Here is a 23,227-nt window from a genome sequence, read left to right on the forward strand (position 1 = left end):
ATACGATAGCTGGATTGCTAATCAGTGTAGGATTCGTGGTGTTGAAGAATAGAGGATGGAAATGTACAAGTTTGCATCTAAGAACAAGAGGCTGCGACCTGAGTCATACCGTGACGAATGGGATGACAATGAATTGGTTCTAGAAGCTCAACAAGATTTTTCTAAGTATTTGAACTGATATTGTGACAAGTCAACTGAGAAGTCTCAAGCTGAGCTGTATTGCCATCTGCTCTGATCTCAATGCCAGAGTTATACAATTACAACAAAGTTGAGTGAATTAGCACATGAAAGTAATAAGTTCGTCATACACGAAAAAATAAATAGTTGTTTCATTACACTAATAAAATTTATGATGTTCAGATTACTTGTTTCTATAAATGTTTTCTTTTCAGTTGATGGTAATTCCCTTTGGCAATGCTTCAATCACGACTTGAATTCGGTGAAACATGTACAGTGTTTTTGTCCCTAAATTTAACACTACCAGTTATATATGGATGTATTAGCTCTAAATAATTTAGTTCTTGCCGTACTTTGGAGCCATACAGGTCCAAAATCAAAACCAATCAACTACAAAAATACTTGTGTGCGAAGACGACAAATAAGACTACCTTTTTAATTTTTTCTCAGATGAGTTCCTCCTAACTTTCTTAATCGATCCTTCTTCTGTGAAGAGATTGCTATATTTCTCCAGTACCCTCTCTTTCTCTTGATGTAAGCCCAACATCTCGTATGCATTTGTTATTTTCTGAATGATGCTTTTATCTCGAGGTTTACGATCAAAAGCTTCCAATCCCTTAAAAAGCTGTTGATGAAAGAACACAAAATTACGATCCAAATGTCAATGCGTCAATCCAATGACATTGCAATCGAATATTTGCACAAATTGTCCATAACGATCAAATGAGCATCAGTATAAGACAACGAAATTGTAGTATATGGTTAGTTTGGAAAACATACCCGAACAAGATCATCCAGCATGTTGTTTCAGTAATATACAGATATCATGAGATGACACAACTGCCAGGGAACCGAATGCAAATCAGTGTCGATTTTGGTCTGCCAGAATTTGTGCGCTTCTTCCACTCTATGGTCCATATCTAAAGCTCGTATCAATTGACCATATATTCCCATTGTGTTCCCCTGCCCCTTGCTCAGCATCCATTTAATCACCTAAAGAAACAGAGTAATTTATTGAATAAAAGTGAGGTTAAGCTAAATTCCATTTAATCAGCAACAAATCATATCATGTAATTTAATCAGCAAAAGAAGAAACACTATAAGATTGATCAGCTTCTACATATAAATCTAGAGTATGAGGAACTTTAATAAACAAAAAAAGTAGCTGGTTATTCGAATATTGAAATTCCTAGATTCCCCTATCTATCTAGTTGAAGTTCACAAAGATGAGAAAGAAAGCAAGCAGTGATAGCCTGATAGGATACCTGAACAATCCTATGCCACTGTTGTTGCTTCTCGAGAGCATTCAATATGAGTTTCAATGAGGCAATAGGGAATTTCTATTCCCATGCAACCCACGTATCAAGGGCACCATAAATCGCTTCCTTAGTGTCATTCAGATCAAGAAGCTGTGTCGCATCGCATTATTTGGTATTTAAAAAAGCAATTCGAGAAAAAAGACGAGCTTAACTGGGCATGATAATAGATACTTACAGTAGAGAGAAGATACTTATTTTTATCCTTCCTGGAAACGTTGTGGCCAATATAATGATTTGGTGCATCTGTATGTGGAGGTTTTTGTTGGGGAGGGGGGTTAGAAATAGCCTGCGAGAAATGCGTTATTTTGTAGAAGTATTTAAGAGTTAGGGGACAAATTGTTGATGAGAGAGAAAAGTACCTGTGATTGTGAGGGGTTGAAACGGGATAAGTTGCAGTAACGGTGAGAAGCATGCTTAGGATGAAGTTGAGTGAATCTAGCAACCTGTAGAGAACAAATATCCAAAGCAAGTTTAGCTTTCGTTCAGTTCAGTTGGACAAACAAGAAACATAGAAGAGAGGAGTAGAACTGACAAGATGAGAAAAGCGAGTTGACCTCCACATCATTGTTCGCAATTGCAGCGATGGACGGGATCAACACAACAACACAAGAAATGAACCTTGGCAATGGGCTACCCGCCACGCCCGAAAGGAAGATTAGAAGATTGGAAGGAGATTGAGGAAGCAGCAGAGTCTTAAAGTTAAGGAGGCAAATTGGAAGCATACTCTTACCTGTTAGTCACCTTGTTGCCAATTGAGAAGTAGGTGTGAGACTCTAATCTTCGAAGCTAGGAGAGGAAGATGTTGCGCTGTTCCTATGCAATTTGGGAATGTATTGCGGGTTCCGTTCTGGGTGGGTCAAGTTTTTCCGACCCAATTTATTGTCCAAAAAAAAAATAGAACATGAGATGTGAGTTAATTATGTCTTCATTGTGAATATATTAAAAAAAATTATATTAACCCCAAAACAACGTATTTGTAACTTAACAAATCAATCCAAAGCAACATATTTTTGGAGACAAATATTTTATTCTATATTTTCTAAATGTAAATTTGACACCACATTTTGAGTATTATAGCTTATTAACAATGCAAAAGTTATTATAGTTGTACATTCATATTATATTTTGCTAGTGATAACGATTTCATTATTATAACTGGAATTTTATACAACACAATGGATTTATTTCTATTATATTTATGACAGACAATATATCCAAATGATATTTTATTTATGGTTTCATTTTAAGAGTTTTTTCTGGTAACTTAATAAATTAGAAAACAAAAGCAAAAAATACCAAAATAGAAAACAAAGTTCAACAAGCTGCAGATTCACTAGAAACAAACTCTTCCCCCCTCCCCCCCTCCATTATTGATAGAATAATACACATCCAAGTCTTTTTATAAACCAAGTCCAACCATAATTATCAGAACCAAACTGGTACTTGACACAGTCATACAACTGGGTCATCAGGCCACTAGTTCAACCGGTGAGTCACTAATTCACCCGATTGACCCGGTTATAATTAAATAAAAATATAAAATTATAAAAATAAAGTTAAAACTTAAAATGTATGTCTTCACAAACATTAATAACAATCAAGTATCAATTCTTAGACATAACTAATGATGCAAAAAGAGATAATAAACTAGTCAAAAGTACAAAATACTTTCTCAAATTAAAGAACAAGAGAGAACAAAAGATATCACAATCAGTAAATCAAATCCAAGAGGTGATCTGAAAGTCGGCATCTATATCTTCATAAGACAAATTTGAAGCTTGACCAACAATTCCTTCATTTTGATTTGCATCTATATCTATTATCTACATTTGTGTATCTTTCACAAATCAATACCAAGAATAATTCATAATAATACAAACAGAAAGTATGAGAACAAAAATTTAACTAAATTTTATTCTAAGAGCATGAACCTCATTTTCAACAACAAATTAACTATAATAATTTTCAGCAACAAAAGATTTAGCTCAAAAGATGATTTACAGATTTTCAGCAACAAAATATTTAACTAAGTGATTGTTTCAGCAAGACAAAAATAGATTCAATCTTCAGTAATGATAATAAGTAACAAATTCAACTTTCAGCTAACAAAAAAATTTAATTAAGTGATTATTCAGCAAAAACAGCACCAAATTCAAGGTTCAATCAACTCAGTGAAGATTGTCGGCAACAAACAAACTTAAGCTAAGTGATTATTTCAGCAAGAATATGTCAATTATTAATTGTTAATGGAAAAATAAAGAACAAAAGTTGACTTATACCCCAATTACTCATCCCAATTAAATAAGCCTAACAACTGGCATTGGCCCCCTAGGATTCATGAAGATTTTCTCATCAACTTTCAACCTTATCAACAAATGAGTTCAAGAAGAAATAATGCATTCTTTATTCAGAAGAAAAAGTTAAGAGAAGTAATAAATAAATAAATAAATAAATAAAGTCTAAAATATCATTATAAGTTTTAGCAGCTTTTGCATCATCAGTAGTCCAGGATTCCTGGTGAAACCTCAACGGTCCCATAATCAAAATGCAAAAGCTGCAACATTATATTGTCAGCTATATTTTTTTCTTGTTATGTTTCACATGATAGACAATCAAGATTTATCAAAGGCCAAACCCGCTACGACTTCTACACATAAATTTAGGTAACCAATAGTATGTGAAATAACATCCGTAAGATTCGAAAACTACACATGAAATAATATGTTAGAAACTTACATTAAGGTAGGATATCATACCTGAATTTGTGAGCAGTTAATATGCTCTCTCATAGCATCAATGTGAATAGCATCTTTGTAAATATGCATGTAGATTGTGATCACCACATGAAGAACATGTTTGGGTCCAGATGCACAATTTTGGCAAATTGAATCGGTATAGGTTATGCAATATTGGTTTAACTCTTTCTTAAGCAGGGGAAGAGTTGCACGAAGATTCAAAAAAAGTCCTTTTCAGAAGAGACTTAAGCCACTCTGGCTGAAGAGCTTTCTTCACTTTCTTAGCCTAAAAAGTAAACACATTGTTAAACTATATGCTTCAAATTAAAGAGATACGAAATCTCACCCATCTTATTTTTCTTAACAATAATAATAGTAAAAAAAATAGAAAATTCACTGTTTATCTTCAATTCTCTTTGTGTTCTCTTTGTGCCATAAAAGTCATATATCCTGCTAGAATGTTTGCATTATGAGGTGACATACATAGTTTATTCATTTGGACACATCAATGCATCCAAATTTGAAACTGAAGAAAGAAATACACATGCCGCCATTAAAATAACAATATCTATTAATTTTAAGTAACAGACTACAATTTGAAGGTCACATTGAAAATAATAACTGCAGCAATTCTTTCTGTCTTTGCTCAAGCAGTTTGCTATTCAAATCTAAAACATATAAATTCTCACATTTCAACCCTGGGAAAACTCATAAGACTACAATCTTCAACCAAAATAGAAAATAAGAAATGTTTAGTATTAAATATGTTAGGACTGAATCTATGAAAAAATTACACCTTTTAAGTACAACAAATTCAAGGTTCATGATAATCAGTAAAAAATTTCAGCAACACATTCAACTTTCAGCAACAAATTACTTTCAGCAACAAAATCAAAGTGCAGTGATGCAGCAACAAAATTGAAACAGAAAGAACAGGGGAATTTCCTGAAAGTCACCAAATGGGGTTGCCCAAAGGAAGCTGATAGCGAGGGAGAAGCTGATGGCAAGGCGAGAAGCAAGAAGACGACAACGAAGACCAGCCCACCGGGACCTGCTGCCTCTGCTTCCGGCGACGAAGATTGCAGAGAAGACGCGCGTCTGAGTGCAAGACGATGACGAGACAGATGACGACGACCAGTTTCGCGGCAGCGATGATAGCGGGGAAGAAGGGCCGAGACGGTGATGACAGAGAGCGACAACGACAACCAGGTGCGAGACCGAGACAGTGAGAAGCAAGACGACGACGACCACTACAATCCGAGGGACCAAATGCCGATTCCGTCTGCTTCTGCTGCCGACGAAGCGAGCACAGGGAAGGGAGTGCTTTAGCTGACGAGAGCTTAACAGAACGGAGATGAGAGGTGAGAGATCGGAGATGAGACGAGCTGACGAGAGCTTGAGCTTGTGGGAGAGAGGGGCGAGAAACTGAGAAAGAGAGTCGAGAGAGGAGAGAGCGTTGAGGGCTGGGGGTGATCTTCAGCAATTAAGGCTTCAGAGAGGGAAAAGGAGAAAGGGGGGAGGGGGATGGAACGGCGCCGTCCATTCTTTTTTTAAAAAAAAAAACAATATCATGACCCCCGGTCCGGGTCATATAAACCGGTTGGGCCACCGGTTTTGCTGAAAACCGGCCAAGTCAACCCAGGTTTCAACGGGTCCAATATATGATCGGTTCAACTAGTGGCTCGATCCAACCAGGTGGTCGGATAACTGGTCGAACCGGATTTGATAACAATGAGTCCAACCGAGTTAAATAATAAAACTGCTATCCAAATTGATTTTTGTTGATATTAAACTAATTTGGTTGGACTTGGTTAACAAAAATACTTAGATGTGTAGTATTATTCTCATGGATATCTAACTTAATTAGTTAGCAGTTAGTGACTCATGTAATTAAATCAATTAGCTACTCATTTTTTTAGGGCAAGTTACGAAAAAAATTATTTGCAGTTCAATATTACTAGAATACAACTTTTAAAGATTATATACGCAAATGCAACTTTTATATTATTATAGCAACACTACATTTCATTTGATATTAGAAGGATTATTAGGAGATTATATCATTATTTACATTTTATTAATTACTTCTTTGGCTAAAAATTATGATATATTTGGATAAAATGATAGATAAAGTTTTAGTACGAGGCTGTGAGCATTATCTATGAGCCTAATTAGCAAGGTTGCGAGAATCGGACCAGTCATCGAACCGATCGAGTGACTGGTTCAATGGTTTAATGGTTCAACCGGAGTTAAACCGTGGTTGAACCAGTTTAATTAAATATAGAGTAAAATTATAAAAAATCCAATACATAATTTTAAAAATTTAAATTCAATCATTTCTAAACTAATAAAATTCAAAATTTAACAATTTCACAAAATAAGTTATTCATAATTTATCATTAAAAGTCACCACCAGTTCACAAAATTAATTAAAGCATTCTGTCTATGAAATCACCTAAATTGCAAGAAGTTTGAGCATTCCACTCATTTAGGTGTTTTCATGACAAAAATAACATTAAGCACAAGCATGAAGAGATACCATGAGCAATGGATAAACATGAGTTTCATAACTTAAACAAGCATCAAGAGACAACCCAAAGTGCATTATTCTTGAAAAATTTGCCTAAACAAAGAGTGGTTCAAACTATATGGTAACTACAACATATAATTCAAACTCAGCATCACAGAGGCATTTAATCGAACACCTAGCACGCAATGTACAAATTCAGCATAAACAAACAAACTTCAACTGCAATGCTTACCCATTCAACAACTTCCACACTTAATACAGCCAAACACAATAATAAATAGTAGTAACCAAGCTTATATAAGCAAGCAAAGCAACAGCCAACCGAGAAATTTCAAACTTAGAATCTACAAACTGAACTACCTTATTCCAACAACTTAGAATCCACTAACGGAAATAAAAAATCCAACTAAACTAATGTAGAATAAACTATAAAATTAAAGCTAAACAAAACAGCAAGAGAAAACAGAGCAAAAACCTGAAGAAGGGAGGAAAGAGTTGCTGTCGTATTATGATGCTGCCACGACCAGAGACGGCAATGAGAGGTCGCCGCACACCAAGAAACTCTATGAAAAGAGGATGGAACAGAGGCTCAGCTTCGACTCAGAGATAGAAAGTCGCATATTGAGAAAATTGAACCTACATCAACAGAGCAGAATTGAAAAAATTGAACCTACATCAACAAAGCAGAATTCTAAAATTGAACCTACATTAAATGCTTTTAAAATAACAGAATGATTAATTATATAATTAACAACATAAAAACAACTAAAAAATAGAACAAGATGTCAAGAGAAGAACTCTGCATCTGAAGAACATCAACCTACTTCAAATCTGCCCTAAATTCTTCAATGAATAAAAAATAAAAAATTTAATTAAAGAACAGACGAACAAAAGAACAGAAACAAAAGGCCAGAGCACAGAAGAATAGAAGAACAAAGACAAAAACTCAAAAAGATTGAAGAACAGAAGAACTCAGTAGTCACCAATCAGTACTCACCGGCGGCGAGGAGGAAGGTGAGCAACGGCGACGACAGAGGAGGCGACACCGGTGAACACAGAGAAGGCGAGCTCGGCGATGACAAGGACGCAGCCTTCAAACCCGTCGCTACAGAATGCGGTGGCTGCGGGATGCAGTAGCGCAAGGACGCGGCCTTCAAACCCGTCGCTGCAGAACGCGGTGGCTGGCTGGCTGCTCGATTGGTTGCTTGTTGTAGCTTCTATGGTTCCAGCAAAAGAGAGGAGAGATGAGTTTGTGAAGAGTGAAGACTAAGGTTGCGAGAACCGGACCGGTCATTGAATCGGTCAAGTGACTGGTTCAATGGTTCAATAGTTCAACCGGGGTTGAACCGTGGTTGAACCGATTTAATTAATAAACTTATGTTTGGTAAGGATGTTAGAATTTTATGCACTTGTATGTATAAAGTTTGCAGCCAAAATAATCAAAATGAAACTTTTCTACAGCAAGCATTATTAACCCTTAAAATTAATGATGACAAATTCCTCATAGTAAATAACATCAAGGTAATACATTTAAAAAGAATAAATAAATAAACAAAAGGAATTAAGCTCAAAACATGAGTAAGCCCTTCAAAAATTAAAGTTTATTTGGTCCGTCGAATATGCATTTGACATCAAATTGATCATCAATTTATATATTACTAAATTGGTCAAATTAGTTCCAAAGATATATGGGACATTAAATTGTCTCTTCACTATCAATCTGTTACATTTCTTCTTAAAATTAGACCTCAAAAACAAAAAAATTGGTTCTTGATGAACAGAAAATTGATTATTAAAGGACCATTTTGATGCTGCTTACACAAATGAGCATCAATGTGTTGCCTCACGTACCTGAACTTTTCTAAGCCTACATGAAATATAAGGATTTAAAATAACAGAACAAAAAGCAGCAGAAGCAAAACTTTGAACAGAAACTGAATTTTGATTCAATTCTCTAGCAACAACTTGATACATCATATGCATTGTCTGGCTCTATATAAGAAAAGAACGAACTGAGAAAATATTTGCCTTGGATTATATCAATTCATACAGCATTCAAAATCCAGAATTATATTCAGCAAAAGTCAATGTAGCATTCAAAATCTAGAGTCCCAAAATTGTATCAATTCTATATAGCATTCAACATCCAGAATCCAAAATTGAACTTATATCAAATTTATATTAAGCAAATTCAGAATTATAGAAAGATTAATTCATATAATTAACAAAATAAAAAAAATTGAAAAGCAGAAGAACTCTGCATCAAGCCATCGATTCATATATTTAACAAGACAATTGAACTAACAATCTCCCGACAAATAATTCATATAGTGAATTAACAAAATAAAAAAATAATTCAAAAACCCAAGAACTCACAGTGGCAGAGAGCAGAGGTCAGAACAAAACACCAACAATCTAGCTCTGTTAACAACAATGAACAGCGAAGAAAATTAACTCAGAAAACAACTAATTAACCCAGAAAAACATCAACAATCAACCTAATTAAATCCAGAAAAATAGTAATTAACTCCCAAAAATAAAATTGAAGAAGTAGTGGAGGGATGGAGGCTTACCAACGGTGACAGTGACTGAGCTTTGAGAAAGAGAGAGAGAACAGAGACGAAGCAGAAAAACGCCGACGAGAAGCAAACGTGCATGAGCGACGGCGATGAGCAAGGTTCTGAAAACAGGACCGGTCATCATACCGCTTTACTCACTGGTTCACTAGTTTATTGGTCTAACCGGTCCAACCGGTGGTTCAACCGAAAAAACCGTTTTAGAATAAAATAATAAATAAAATATAAAGGATCAAAGATGAGGGTACTCCAAGAACTCCTATTAGATGCAACAACATTCAACATTATCACATATTCTCACACACACATACAAAGCCTTAACTCAGAGAACAACCACAGCAAGTGACTTGGAAAGAAAATGTAAACACCGAAACAATCACAAGCATACACAACATGTGAATATTATTATAGCAAACATAATAATAAAATAGCTCTTCTAATGCGTCTTCAAAAATATCCCAAATCAAGAAAACTACATAATCTGATCCACTTGATTCAGAAAGTTACATATATTAGAAAAATTAAGAATCAACTAAAAGAAAAAGAAAAGGAAGGCCTGGTTGATTCGATTCAATTGCCTGAGATGAGATGAAGAAAGAAACAGGGCTGAAAAGCTGAGAGTTTAAGAGGGATGAATCCGTGAATCAGTAACATAGGCAGTGCAAATTTTAACAAAGTTCACCACAATGATTAACAACAACAAAAAGCACTGAAAGAACACTCAGTAATATAGGCAGTGCAAATTTTAACAAAGCTCATCACAATGATTAACAACAACAAAAAGCACTCAAAGAACAGTGAATCAGTAACATGGGCAGTGCAAATTTAAAATTTAAAAGTTATCAATTTAAAATTTATCATCAAATACAATCGGTGAGCAAAGCCAATCAATCAAACACTGACTGAGCATTCTGTTCTAATTTTGTGACTGGGAAGCAACAAATTCAGCAACAAATGCAAGTTACAGCAACAAATTTAACAAATCCTAGTAAAGTCCCGAGTTACAGCAAAAAGGCAAATTTATTGATTACCAATTCAGCAACATGCAGAAATACAGGGAGAAGGGAAATCTAGAAAAGAGAGAACACTAAACCAAAACATTAACCAATAATCACACTAAACCTGCAACCAGCAATTACAAAACAGCAACAAACATTAGTACATTATAAAACATTCCAAAACAGTGATGACGCTAAACCTGCATAGTAAATAATCTCAAAGACAATGACCACCAATATCCAGCAAATAAACAATAAATACACAAAAACAATTTAGCAAATAAACAAGAACAAGACCTAAATAGAAAATCCAACAAATTAAGTCGCAGCAACCAAACAATTTGACAAATTAAAACAACAGCAGCCCAACAATTTAGCAAATCAACTTAACAAACTCAAGAACAGAAAATCACAACAAAACAAAAAAAATAAAAGTAATAGAAGAACACAAGAACCATTAGCAAATTAACAAGTTCATAATAACAGTTAAAAAAATTTACCAGAAGAACACTAATGCAAGTGGAATCATCATGCTAACATGTTTTCTGCAAAGATGCTATTTGTACAGCTAAAATTTCCTAATTACTATGATCCAATTATTCTAATTTCACATGCAATCAACTTACTAAGTTTCTAAAAGCTAGAAATTATAAAACCAACCAGAAATATGGTTAAAGCATTTCATTAAACATGTTGAGTGCGGTAAAATTAAAACGAAATAAGAGAATTCAAAGCTTAATTTCAATGTGATAGAGAAGAGAACATAACTATTGTAACTTTAATTTAGTCTATGAAAAAATCCATACCACTACCAAATCAAATAATTACTTATTGTAATAGAAATCAGAAGTTGCAGAGTTTGAAGAAGAGTATTGGTGTTTTGTGAGTGTATTATCTGGTGGCGGGTTTAGGGAACCACGGCGGGGACAAAAGAGAGCAGTTCGACGGCTGAGTGGAGCGCGCGGGTTGGTGGCAGAGTTTAAAGCAGAGCAACGTGGCTTCCAGACAAATGCGAACTCGAACGGTGAACAGCGAGTGAACGCGAACGGTGAACGCCGAGCGAACGCGAATGGCGAAGAACGCGAACGAAGACGCAAACGTGAACGGAAAACAAACGGCGACGGAAGCGCGCTGAGCAGACAAAGACGACGGACGCCGAGCTCGAGGAAGCAACCGCGATCGGTGACAGTGAACAGGGGTTGAAGATTTGAAGCACGAGGGAAGCTAGATGACGGATTTCGAACTTTGAATGCGACAGACGGCGGCAGTATGCCACTCCTTGTGGCGGTGGTGTAGGCTTACAGTGCTAGGGTTTTGTGGTTGGGTTTGGGTGATTTCTCTGATTCAAAGAAAGAAAGGGAGAAAGGGAGAAAGAAACGAATGAGCTTCCCTTTTTTGTGTAAACCGGCCGGGTTCCGATTCGGTCTGACCGGCCGGTTCTCATCCGGTTCAACGGTTTTTTACCGGTTTTATGATTTCCGGTTTTACATGTCTGATCGGACTGTTAGTATTACCGGTTCGTAGTTAAATTGGTCCAACCGGCCAGTCCGGTCCGGTTTTCAGAATATTGGCAATGAGAGAAGTCCAGAACTGAGTTGAGGTGCACCGGTGAAATCCATAAGTGAACCAAACTTAACAAAGTCAGAAAAAACAGCAAATCGGGGCCGACGATGACGACTGGCTTGACCTTCGAGAGGGCCAAGCAGACCTTCGAGAGGGCTGTCACTGTCGGCAGTGACAGTGGCGAGGGCTAGCACGCGAACTAGAGCTTGAAGGTGGCCATTCTGATAGGGTTTCCTTCGTGTGTGAGAGAGAAGTGAGATCTGCCTTTTTTTTAATATATAGTGCAGCGAACCGGGATGCTCAAACACCCGGACAGTTCAAATGGTTCACTGGTTATGCACCGGTTCGTTTGGTTTTTCCCGGTTTTTTGCAGATCAGTTTCTAACATCAACCGGACCGGCCAGATGACCGGTTTCCGGTTAACCCGGTCGAACTGGCCGGTCCGGTCCGGTTTTTAGAACCTTGGTGAAAACTGAAGATGGGTTAACGGGGAAGATTTAGGGCTTCGTTCGTTTAGCTTCTTTTTTTTTTAAAGAACAAAACGACGCCGTTTAGAGGGGGGTTATTTTCGAACCGAAAACTCTTTAAAAAACTGGACGGTTCTACCGATTCACCGGTTAATAGCCGATTCGACCAGTTTTTCATCGGTTTTTTGCCAGGTGTTTTAGAGGCTTATCCGAACTGGTTAAGTAACCGGTTCCCGGTTAACCCGATTGAACCGATCGGTCCGGTTCGGTTTTCAAAACAATGATAGAGCGATTTACGTTTAAACACAATAAAGAAGAAACTGTAGTACCTCTCCAGCGATTTCTTCATGAACACAAAAAATGCATAAACTGCGAGAGGGATATGGCGGTTTATGCTTGCACAAAAATGCCTATAAATACCAAGCAGGAGGGTGATGTAATACCACAAAAACGGACTTAGCCACCAAATTTTAACTACGAACCTAAATTGTAATGAAAATAAATGAGCGTGTCTTCTATTTATCACATCGTCTGGCTAAAATTTCATATTTTGCCACAAACAATATTTTCTGTAGCCTTTGAATTCGACGTTTATACTCCTCTAATTCTGTTTCCTCAACATACTCCCCTGTCTCACGTTGTGCCATGGCCGTCCTGTCTTGAATAAATTTATTTTTTTAAATAAATTCATTAATCTGTAATTTTTTTTAATATTTTGACATTAACACAAATTTATGAAATTAAATCTAAAAATAAAAAAATAAATTTAGATAAATGAAAAATTATAAAGATTAAGATAATATTATAATATTTGAGTTAATTGTAAAGATAAAATTTATTTAGCTAAAATAATATAATTTGGATAGATAATAAAAAATTCAATAATTTTTAAGTAGAAAAAAGTTTTCAGTGAATCTTTTACTATTAGCCAATTGTTGTAAAGTCTAGGCAGATGGATGTATCATTTGTAGTTGCATTTTTAGGATACAGCAAAGTGCTGAGCAAGTCATATGGACATAGAAGTGGAGGGCAATATGGATGTGGTCTCGGTAGGTGGCACGTGGGAATTGCATAATAGTTAGAACATGGGGCAAAAGCGATGATAACATGCAAAGGTGTGCACATGTGATGTACGTAAACCCTAAACCCTAAGGCAATGGTGGTAGTTGTTGCTACTGTGTGCCTGAATGCTCATATGGATTCTTGCTTTCGGTGACTTCCTTCAACCTCTCTTCTAAAAACCTGACATCCCGACAAGCTCAACACACTGCTCTTTCCAATGACGGGTGATGTGGAGGTTGTAGTCATCGACATAACGGTCAAGTAACTGGCACAACCTTCAGATGCAAAGTCATGCAGCATATTCTATGGCTGGACTTGGTCTTCTAGAATTCGTACGCTTCTTCCACTCTATGGTCCATATCTAAAGCTCATATCAATTGACCATATGTTCCCATTGTGTTTCCCTGCCCCTTGCTTAGCATCCATTTAATCACCTAAAGAAATAGAGTAATTGATTGAATAAAAGTGAGGTGAAGTTAAATTCTATTTAATCAGCAATAATCATGATGTCATATTATCATGTAATTTAATCAGCAAAAAGGAACACTCTAAGATTGATCAGCTTCTACATATAATAAATCTAGAGTATGAGGAATTTTAACAAACAAAAAGAGTAGTTGGTCATTGGAATATTTAAATTCCTAGATTTTCCTATCTATCAAATTGAAGTTCACAAAGACGAGAAAGAAAGCAAGTGGTGATAGCCTAATAGGGTACCTGAACAACCCTATGCCAGTGTTGTTACTTCTCGAGAGTGTTTAATATGAGTTTTAAAAAGGCAATAGGGAACTTCTTCTCCCATGCAATCCATGCTTCAAGACCATAAATCGCTTCCTCAGCGTCGTTCAGATCAAAAAGCTATGTCGCATCACATTATTTGGTATTTAAACAAGCAATTCGAGAAACAAAAAAGACGAACTTGACTGAGCATGATGATAGATATTTATAGTAGAGAGAAGATACTTGTTCTTATCCTTCCTAGAAACGTTGTGACCAATATAATGATTTGGTGTATCTGTATGTATAGGTTTTTGTTAAGGAGGGGGGTTAGAAATAGCCTGTGATTGTGAGGGGTTGAAATGCGATAAGATGCAATAACGGTGAGAGGCATGCTTAGGATAAAGTTGAGTGAATCTAGCAAACTGTAGAGAATAAATATATAAAGCAAGCTTAGCATGCTAGTTTTGTTTAGTTCAGTTGGACAAACAAGAAACAGAAAGAGAGGAGTGGGACTGATAAGATGAGAAAAGCGAGGTGACCTCCTCATAATCATTCGCAGCGATGGGTGGGATCAACACAACAACACAAGAAATGAACCTTGGCAAGGGGCTACCCGCCATGCCTAGAAGGAAGATTGGAAGCAAATTGAGGAAACGGCAGAGTCTTCAAGTTGAAGAGGCATATTAGAAGCATACTCTTACCTGCTAGTCACCTTGTTGCCAATTGAGTAGAAGGTGTGAGATTCTCTAATATTTGAAGCTAGGAGAGGAAGATGTTGCGCTGTTTCTATGTAATATGGGAATGCATTGCAGTTTCTGTTCTAGGTGGGTTAGGTTTTTTCCGGCTCATTCCGTTGTAAAAAAAATAGAACATGACATGTGACTTTATAATTTATTCATGGTGAGTATAAAAAAATGCAAAACAAATTAAATTAACCAAATTCAAAACAATGTATTTCTAACTTAACAATTCAATCCAAAGCAACATATTTTGAGAGACAAATCTTTTATGCTATATTTTATAAAGAGAAATACTACATAAAATCTAAAATTATTATTTTTAGACATCACTTAGGCACCAACTAAGTTCATTTATTCTAGTTTTTTTAGTCTAGTAATCCAACAATATACTTTTTACCATACTTTAAAACATTGATTACTAGGTGATGGCAAAAAAAAAAATAAATGTTATTGCCCTGTAACATTTTTTTTTTCTAAATATAAATTTGACACCACATTTTGAGTATTATAGCTTATTAACAATGCAAAAGTTATTTTAAGGATAATTATTAGATACAAATTACTAATGGTACATAGATTTTATTTTGGCCGTTGGGATTGAGGCACGTATGTACAAAGATCAATTCTCTAGGGGCATAGGTTGTGTCAGGAGCTATGTGAAATATATGAAAGGCTTATCCAAAACGCGTTGAGGGGCCGTAATAGGTCAAGTGTCTTCATGGATCACTGGACCTATATGTGGTCTTCATTGTAGAAAATCCTGATATGATGTAGTTGATTTTGTGGGCCTTATCTGAAGGGTCATCTGTTCATTGATAGGCTTAAAGTTTTGCTTCATGATTAAAGAAAAAATGTATTTTGGGTCTTGATAAAATGCATGTAAAGAATACTTTGACAGCGTCTTGCATCAAGGATGAAGAGAAAATTGGGCTATTTTTAGTTATTTGTGTCACATGGGAAGTTAATAAAGATGGATCAGAAGATATTGATTGGAGAGAGGTATCAAAATAACCACCAATTATATTGTTTTTAGTAAGGTTAAATATTTGGTAAGCAGAAGAATATAGTAAGAAACTACCGTAGTTTTCCTTTCGCAATGTTATTAATAAATTTCAATGAATGTTATTTAGGATTCAATAGACTCAATGAAGTACATCTTACATCGTTGAATATCAATATCTGCACCGTCAAATCAAAATGAATGCAGTTATTGAAGGACTATTCGTACTATTACACAGTCTATGCTAATTACATCAGTTAACCTAATTAGTCATAATGTTTCGCTTTGTTTTGATTTATTGCACAAATTATTTGACTATTTTTATTTTAAAATGCCAACATCACCTATACTCAATGGTAAAAATATTACCCAGTTAATATGCATAATCCGAGACACATAACATAAAATTTTTTTATACTCTTAACATCTAAATTTTGATGCAACGAATTTAAAATGCAACTAAATTTATTTTAAATTTTCCAACATGTGCTTTAATAGTGCATGGTTTCAATTGAATTTAAACTTTTATTTAAAATTTAAATGTGTGCTTATGTATTGAGTTTAAACTAAGAAATTAATAACTATTAAAAATGAGTTTCATATTTTTCTATCATGTTTTATTTGGTTTCTTTTTATATTAGTGTATGTGTAAAAAATATAAGATGCACAAGGTAAATTGATAAAATACTTCTAGTTTAAGCAACTTTTAAATTAAACATGTAACATCTCCAATGAAGATGTGGTAATTTTAGAATTTTTATAACATTTTTCATATAAGATTTTGAAATAATTGTATTAAGAAAGAAATATTACTAAGATGTAGTTGCACAATCCAACATTCAGTTATTGTAACATGTGGATAATGTTACGTGTATTTTATATGGATAATGTTTAGTGTGGATAATGTAGACTTTCTACACTAATGTTAGCATAAACAAAATCGTTGTTGAAGGTCAAATTTAAGCAACCGAAATTAGTTCTGTAATTATTATGTGAATAACAAAATAAACGCATAAATTATTATATACAAAGTGACTGTTGTCATTGTTTAGAAATGTGGGTTGACTTTTTTAAGGTTAGATTAGTAATGTTTCGTCTAAACGTGAATAAGTCAAATTAATTTATTGGCTACCAATCACACAAATTACGGATGGTAATAAAAGTTGTATTTATAAAAGGATTTAGGTGTCGATCACCAAATAGTAGTAGTAGTAGTAATAATAATCGATGTGTTTAAGACGTTAGTTTGTAACACACGCTTTCTTTGAAATAGTTTAATGCGTTAGCCAATTGTTGTAAAGTTCTAGATAGATGGATGAATTATTTGTAGTTGCATTATAAGGATACAGTAACGAGAAATGCTGAGCAAGTCTTATGGACATATATAGAAGTGGAGGTCGATATGGGTGTGGTCTCGGTAGGTGGAACGCGAGAATTACATAATAACTAGAATGCGGGGGCAAAGGCGACAATAACATGCAAAAGGTGCACACATGATGCATGTAAACCTTAACCCCTAAGGCAATGGTGGTTGTTGTTTCTACTGTATGTCTAAATCCTCAGATGGATTCCTACTTTCGGTGACTTTCTTTAGCCTCTCTTCTAAAGACTTGAGATCCCGAGCAAGCTCAACACACCTCTATTTCTAATGACGGGTGATATCGAGGTTTTAGTCATCGACATAACGGTTAAGTAGCTGGCAAAGGCTTCGGATGAAAAGTTGCACATATCCTCTATGGCTAGAGTTGGGTCGAAGTCTAGTTGGCCTCGCACAACCAATGCTTCCGTCTGATCTGGTGGGACCACTGATACCAAATACGTGTAAGACCTCCAACAATTAGGTGTGTCGACTTAATGACTGGACGGTGTATGGGGTTAAGGATTTCTAATTTCCAACATACTTGTACAAGTAGACTTCTCATGCTATGGTCTATGAGTAGCCTGCTATTCGGCTTTGGGGGGATAAGGCCGTGGGCTGCATAAAGGTATATTTGCGTGAGCGTGAAATATCAGGAGTGTTATAACTTTCCATAGCAAATTGATTCGAACAAGAAGCCAAAAGGCAAAGGGAACTTACAAGTAGGTTCACGGACCATAATGTTTTGCTGCATTGCATATCTTGCTTGTAATACTCGTAAGGCCACACGCTCGAGGTGGCAGTGAGTTGCTGAATAAATACCCAACAGGACATCGTCGCTCTCGAGGCACCTTCAAAAGTACAAAATACTTTCTCGTTTTAAAGAACAAGAGAGAACTAAAGATATCACAATCAGTAAATCAAATCCAAGAGGTGATCTGAAAGTCGGCATCTATATCTTCATAAGACAAATTTGAAGCTTGACCAACAATTCCTTCATTTCGATTTGCATCTATATCTATTATCTACATTTGTGTATCTTTCACAAATCAATACCAAGAATAATTCATAATAATACAAACAGAAAGTATGAGAACAACAATTTAACTAAATTTTATTCTAAGAGCATGAACCTCATTTTCAACAACAAATTAACTATAATAATTTTTAGCAACAAAAGATTTAGCTCAAAAGATGATTTACAGATTTTCAGTAACAAAAAATTTAACTAAGTGATTATTTCAGCAAGACAACAATAGATTCAATCTTCAGTGATGATAATAAGTAACAAATTCAACTTTCAGCTAACAAAAAAATTTAATTAAGTGATTATTCAGCAAAAACAGCACCAAATTCAAGGTTCAATCAACTCGGTGAAGATTGTCGGCAACAAACAAACTTAAGCTAAGTGATTATTTCAGCAAGAATATGCCAATTATTAATTGTTGATGGAAAAATGAAGAACAAAAGTTGACTTATACCCCAATTACTCATCCCAATTAGATAAGCTTAACAACTGGCATTGGCCCCCTAGGATTCATGAAGATTTTCTCATCAACTTTCAACCTTATCAACAAATGAGTTCAAGAAGAAACAATGCATTCTTTATTCAGAAGAAAAAGTTAAGAGAAGCAAAAAATAAAAAAATAAATGAAGTCTAAAATATCATTATAAGTTTTAGCAGCTTTTGCATCATCAGTAGTCCAGGATTCCTGGTGAAACCTCAACGGTCCCATAATCAAAATGCAAAAGCTGCAACATTATATTGTCAGCTATATTTTTTTCTTGTTATGTTTCACATGATAGACAATCAAGATTTATCAAAGGCCAAACCTGCTACGACTTCTACACATAAATTAAGGTAACCAATAGTACGTGAAATAACATCCGTAAGATTTGAAAACTACACATGAAATAATATGTTAGAAACTTACATTAAGGTAGGATATCATACCTGAATTTGTGAGCAGTTAATATACTCTCTCATAGCATCAATGTGAACAACATCTTTGTAAATATGCATGTAGATTGTGATCACCACATGAAGAACATGTTTGGGTCCAGATGCACAATTTTGGCAAATTGAATCGGTACTGCTTATGCAATATTGGTTTTAATCTTTCTTAAGAAGGGGAAGAGTTGCACGAAGATTCAAAAATAGTCCTTTTCAGAAGAGACTTAAGCCACTCTGTCTGAAGAGCTTTCTTCACTTTCTTAGCCTAAAAAGTAAACACATTGTTAAACTATATGCTTCAAATCAAAGAGATAAGAAATCCCACCCATCTTATTTTTCTTAACAATAATAATAGTAAAAAAAATAGAAAATTCACTGTTTATCTTCAATTCTCTTTGTGCCATAAAAGTCAGATATTCTGCTAGAATGTTTGCATTATGAGGTGACATACATAGTTTATTCATTGGGACGCATCAATGCATCCAAATTTGAAACTGAAGAAAGAAATACACATGCCACCATTAAAATAACAATATCTATTAATTTTAAGTAACAGACTACAATTTGAGGGTCACATTGAAAATAATAACTGCAGCAATTCTTTCTGTCTTTGCTCAAGCAGTTTGCTATTCAAATCTGACAACATATAAATTCTCACATTTCAACCCTGGAAAAACTCATAAGACTACAATCTTCAACCAAAATAGAAAATAAGAAATGTTTGGTATTAAATATGTTAGGACTGAATCTATGAAAAAATTATGCCTTTTAAGTACAACAAATTAAGGGTTCATGATAATCAGTAAAAAATTTCAGCAACACATTCAACTTTCAGCAACACATTACTTTCAGCAACAAAATCAAAGTGCAGTGATGCAGCAACAAAATTGAAACAGAAAGAACAAGGAAATTTCCTGAAAGTCATCAAATCGGGTCGCCCAAAGGAAGCTGACGGCGAGGGAGAAGCTGATGGCAAGGCGAGAAGCAAGAAGACGACAATGAAGACCAGCCCACTGGGACCTGCTGCCTCTGCTGTCGACGATGAAGATTGCAGGGAAGGCGCACGTCTAAGTGCAAGACGATGACAAGACAGACGACGAGGACCAGTCCCGCGGCGGCGACGATAGCGGGGAAGGCAGGCTGAGACGGTGACGACAGAAAGTGACAACGACAACCAGGTGCGAGACCGAGACAATGAGAAGCAAGAAGACGACGACCACTACCATCTGAAGGACCAGATGCTGGTTCCGTCTGCTTCTGCCGCCGACGAAGCGAGCTCAAGGAAGGGAGTGCTTGAGTTGATGAGAGCTTAACAGATCGGAGATGAGAGGTGAGAGACCGAAGATGAGACGAGCTGACGAGAGCTTGAGCTCATGGGAGAGAGGGGCGAGAAACTGAGAAAGAGAGTCAAGAGAGGAGAGAGCGTTGAGGGCTGAGGGTGATCTTCAGCAATTAGGGCTTCGAGAGGGAAAAGGGGAAAGGGGGAAGGAGGATGGAACGGCGCCGTCCATTCTTTTTTTAAAAAAAATAATATCATGGCCCCCGGTCCGGGTCATATAAACCAGTTGGGCCACCGGTTTTGCTGAAAACCGGTCGGGTCAACTCAGGTTTAAACGGGTCCAATTTATGAGTGGCTCGGTCCAACTTGAGGAAGCGGCAGAGTCTTCAAGTTGAGGAGGCAGATTAGAAGCATACTCTTACCTGCTAGTCACCTTGTTGCCAATTGAGTAGAAGGTGTGGAATTCTCTAATATTTGAAGCTAGGAAAGGAAGATGTTGCGCTGTTTCTATGTAATATGGGAATGCATTGCGAGTTCTATTCTTGGTGGGTTAGGTTTTTTCCGGCCCATTCCGTTGTAAAAAAAATAGAACATAACATGTGACTTTATAATTTATTCATTATGAGTATAAAAAAATGCAAAACAAATTAAATTAACCAAATTCAAAACAATGTATTTCTAACTTAACAATTCAATCCAAAGCAACATATTTTGAGAGACAAATCTTTTATGCTATATTTTCTAAAGAGAAATACTATAGAAAATCTAAAGTTATTATTTTTAGACATCACTTAGGCACCAACTAAGTTCATTTTTTCTAGTTTTTTTAGTCTAGTAATCCAACAATATACTTTTTACCAAACTTTAAAATATTGATTACTAGGTGATGGCAAAAAAAATAAATGTTATTGGCCCTGTAACATTTTTTTTTCTAAATATAAATTTGACACCACATTTTGAGTATTATAGCTTATTAACAATGCAAAAGTCATTTTAAGGATAATTATCAGATACAAATTACTAATGGTACAGAGATTCTATTTTGGCCGTTGGAATTGAGGCACGTATGTACAAAGATCAATTCTCTAGGGGCACAGATTGTGTCATAAGCTATGTGAAATATATGAATGGCTTATCCAAAACACGTTGAGGGGCCGTAATAGGTCAAGTGTCTTCATGGATCACTGGACCTATATGTGGTCTTCATTGTAGAAAATCCTGATATGATGTGGTTGATTTTTTGGGCGTTATCTGAAGGGTCATCTGTTCATTGATAGGCTTAAAGTTTTGCTTCATGATTAAAAAAAAATGTATTTTGGGTCTTGATAAAATGCATGTAAAGAATACTTTGACAGCATCTTGCATCAAGGATGAAGAGAAAATTAGATTGTTTTTAGTTATTTGTGTCACATGGAAATTTAATAAAGACGGATCAGAAGATATTGATTGAAGAGAGGTATCAAAATAACCAACAATTATATTGTTTTTAGTAAGGTTAAATATTTGGTAAGCAGAAGAATATAGTAAAAAACTACCATAGTTTTCCTTTCGCGATGTTATTAAAAAATTTCAATTACTATTATTTAGGATTCAATAGACTCAATGAAGTACATCTTACATCGTTGAATATCAATATCTGCACCGTCAAATCAAAATGAATGCAATTATTGAAGGATTATTCGTACTATTACATAGTCTATGCTAATTGCATCAGTTAACCTAATTAGTCATAACGTTTCGCTTTGTTTTGATTTATTGCACAATTTATTTGACTATTTTTATTTTTAAATGCCAACATCACCTATACTCAATGGTAAAAATATTATCGAGTTAATATGCATAATCTGAGACACATAACATAAATTTTTTTTATACTCTTAACATCTAAAATTTGATGCAACGAATTTAAAATGCAACTAAATTTAATTTAAATTTTTCAACACCTGCTTTAATAGTGCATGGTGTCAATTGAATTTAAATTTTTATTTAAAATTTAAATGTATGCTTATGTATTGAGTTTAAACTAAGAAGTTAATAACTATTAAAAATGAGTTTCATATTTTTCTATCGTGTTTTATTTGGTTTCTTTTTATATTAGTGTTGTGTAAAAAATATAAGATGCACAGGGTAAATTGATAAAATACTTTTAGTTTAAGCAACTCTTAAATTAAACATGTAACATCTCCAATGAAAAAGATGTGATAACTTTAGAATTTTTATAACATTTTTTTATATAAGTGTTTGAAATAATTGTATTAAGAAAGAAATATTACTAAGATGTAGTTGCACAATCCAACATTCAGTTATTGTAACATGTGGATAATGTTACGTGTATTTTATGTGGATAATGTTTACTGGGGATAATGTAGACTTTTTACACTAATGTTAGCATAAACAAAATCGTTGTTGAAGGTCAAATTTAAACAACCGAAATTAGTTGTGTAATTATTATGTGAATCACAAAATAAACGCATAAATTATTATATACAAAGTGACTGCTGTCATTGTTTATAAATGTGGGTTGACTTTTTAAGGTTAGATTAGTAATGTTTCGTCTAAACGTGAACAAGTCAAATTAATTCATCGGCTGCCAATCACACAAATTACGGATGGTAATAAAAGTTGTATTTATAAAAGGGTTTAGGTGTCGATCACCAAGTAGTAGTAGTAGTAGTAGTAAGGGATAAATACTTTTTTCGTCCCCAAGGTCTGGGGTCGAAATCAAAATCGTCTCCAACCTTTTTTTCTTA

The 23,227-nt window shown here is 35.1% G+C and overlaps 3 long non-coding RNA genes and 1 pseudogene across 5 annotated transcripts; 1 reads left to right on the forward strand and 3 right to left on the reverse strand.

Annotated features, from left to right (window-relative positions):
- LOC107607552 lies at positions 475–1,592 on the reverse strand (annotated as a pseudogene).
- On the reverse strand, positions 1,600–2,265 carry LOC110262432. Of its 3 annotated transcripts, XR_002350232.1 has the most exons (4): positions 2,227–2,264; positions 2,029–2,126; positions 1,856–1,939; positions 1,678–1,782 (listed from the first exon to the last, which is right to left on the reverse strand). It is a non-coding gene; the product is annotated as an uncharacterized LOC110262432 (long non-coding RNA). The 3 variants fall into 3 exon arrangements; XR_002350233.1 differs by having other exon boundaries at positions 1,600–1,739; positions 2,029–2,265; XR_002350231.1 differs by having other exon boundaries at positions 2,029–2,265.
- On the forward strand, positions 5,400–20,687 carry LOC110264308. Its single transcript, XR_002350235.1, has 2 exons — positions 5,400–5,440; positions 20,377–20,687. It is a non-coding gene; the product is annotated as an uncharacterized LOC110264308 (long non-coding RNA).
- On the reverse strand, positions 10,131–11,847 carry LOC110264307. The gene is made up of 2 exons (XR_002350234.1): positions 11,255–11,847; positions 10,131–10,459 (listed from the first exon to the last, which is right to left on the reverse strand). It is a non-coding gene; the product is annotated as an uncharacterized LOC110264307 (long non-coding RNA).

Source organism: Arachis ipaensis, chromosome B07, assembly GCF_000816755.2.
Source record: "Arachis ipaensis cultivar K30076 chromosome B07, Araip1.1, whole genome shotgun sequence".
Taxonomy (NCBI): Eukaryota; Viridiplantae; Streptophyta; class Magnoliopsida; order Fabales; family Fabaceae; genus Arachis; species Arachis ipaensis.